Below are 2455 nucleotides of genomic sequence, written 5' to 3' on the forward strand. Positions count from 1 at the left end.
TTTCACTCTATTGTATTGTACGTACGTCGTAGAGCCATGGCAAAGCACAGAGCACTATGATACAGTCCTCTTGAAATTCTGATGTGGGAAGGGGGAGCAAGCTAAACTTGTATTTCTTATCTTCACTAACCAGATGTTACATGTAGGTACCTTACCTGTTCTTGAAGCGCTTTAATATAGCACTGGTTTATTTTTACTTTCTTCATGACTTCTTACAGTGTGCCTCATCTTAATCAGTAAGCATTTGGTGACGGATAGAAGTACTTGCAAACCTAAGTGCCTCCTTGTGTTCTGTCCTCCTATGGTATTTTCAGTGGCCTTATGTGAGCATATGTGTTCCCAGCAGAGGCCTTGTGTAGCTGACACCGTGAAGATGAATGTTTTCTTCTGAAAAAAGAGTATGTCACAGCAGAACGTGCTTCAGCTGATGAGGTTCTTTCTGAGACTTTCCCGTTGGGTCTAGCAATCCGAAGTGTACTTGAGCCAAATGTGTTGCACAGCATACTCCAGAGTGCTGCTTGTGACTAAGACTGTTTTACCAAAAGTTCCATTGCAGTTTCTTTTTTTTTTTTGGGGGTGTTGTTACCGTTGCCATGTGATTAAAAAAAAAAATAAAAATACTTCTTGCCCAGAAATCCTCATACACCACACAGCATACTACAAAATGACTGTAGTGTCATGTAGGCAGTTCAGCTTGCCACTTTGCCCCATGGAACCGGCCAATTCCTGTGGATCATGATTCTGGCCAATTCTTTCTTAAATGAATTTTTATTAGCATACCGCACATGTGGCAAGCGGTGTGATACAATATTCTCACTGCTTGGAGCAGTGTACCTGCTAGAACATAGGAAAGCTGCCTGTCTTCTGAACTTAGCCTTTTACTTACTGTGATTGTAAGTTGTATTAACATCTCTGTACCTCGTTCTCCTGTCAGTAGAAGGGGAATAGTGTATTTTTATTTAGTTAGGTGCTTTGAAAGACCTCTATTTTTTTATATCATCCGATGAGTAGTCATAGATTAGTCTGCATTTTCTGCAATAAGGCACTATTTTGGGAGGAAAGAATTCTGAAAAGAGCTTGGGAGAAGTCACAGTGCATAATCTTAACATAAACAGAAAGTCTGGGTGCAACACTGATGTCAGGAGGATTAATATAATCTTTAGATGGGGATATTTAATGTAGCTTTTGCCTCCTTGCTGAACATGGATATGATTACTTCTGGTTTGATGTCTTCAGGTCATATGTGAGCAGTTCAAGAAGGATGATGACCTAGAGACCTCAAAAAAGGCTAGTGAGGCTATTTAAAAGATTGGACAACATGCCTGTAATGGGAGTCCAGAAGTTCTCCATTTCTCTCTTTGGAGCAGGATGGCAGGTTGATTTGGTTGAGCTATAAATGCTACATGAACAGACAACAAACCTCTGTCTAGTAGCCCCGAAGTCCACTGCTGGAAAGCAGAAATTGAACAAATCCATGCCTTTGTTAGTCAACAGGAAGAGTGGCAGGTTTGGTTTTTTCCCATTGCTGACAGTTGTCTGAACAAGTTTCTTTTTTGAAAAGAGACTTACCTCTTCTCTGATTAAAATGATTTGGAGAGAGTCTGTAGTATGTGTTTTGCAGGATGTCAGACTAGATGATTGCAGAAAAGACTAAAGACTGGATAGTGGATGGTATGAAGATTACCAGGAATTTGTCTAAACAAATTTGTTTATGTGAAATGTTGATGAATTTTGTGTCAAGGGACCTGTTAATTTACTAAAGATCCTCAAAACTGATGTCAGTCTAAGGATATAATCGGTATCGCCAAGGCGCTGGGCACTTCCGACGTTAGCTAAAGTGGGAAAAATATTCAGCAGACTTCTCCCCTGAACCAACACAAAAAAAATGTTTTTAATCCTTTCAGATCGCTTTCCCTGTGAACACCAGGGCCTGTAAGATAGACCCCGCAATGTTGGCTCACTTCTGACAAAGTAGGCCGTGGTAGATAAGCACTATATGAATCTCAGGCAGAAATGAATTATTTTGATGAAATGACTGAGTCAAATCACTTGCGTTTCCCACTCCCGCTTCTTTAGAGGGGGTGAGGCAACTAACCTTGATGTAACTGTTTACATGGTTCCTATGTTAACATGCTGGCTAAACAAACCGAATCAACGTTTGGCTTTTCCATCTTCAAACTTACTCTTCATTAGCTACCTGAAAAGGGGCACAGCGTGTACTGTTGTATTTCTTTTTAGATTTGTTTCTAAATATTATTTCTTTATAGCAGGATATCATTTTGGTACAAGAGCTGAAGGATTGATGTTTTGAACAGACTGATTTTTATCCTGAAGCAAACAAATGAGTCAGAGTTGGCTAGTAAGAGTGAAGCTTGTTCATGTAAACCAGTCTGTGGTACAAGGTCAGGACATATTTCTAGTGAAGGTGGGAAAGCACGTAGAAAATCAAGTTTCC

Source organism: Gavia stellata, chromosome 22 (genome assembly GCF_030936135.1).
Source record: "Gavia stellata isolate bGavSte3 chromosome 22, bGavSte3.hap2, whole genome shotgun sequence".
Taxonomy (NCBI): domain Eukaryota; kingdom Metazoa; phylum Chordata; class Aves; order Gaviiformes; family Gaviidae; genus Gavia; species Gavia stellata.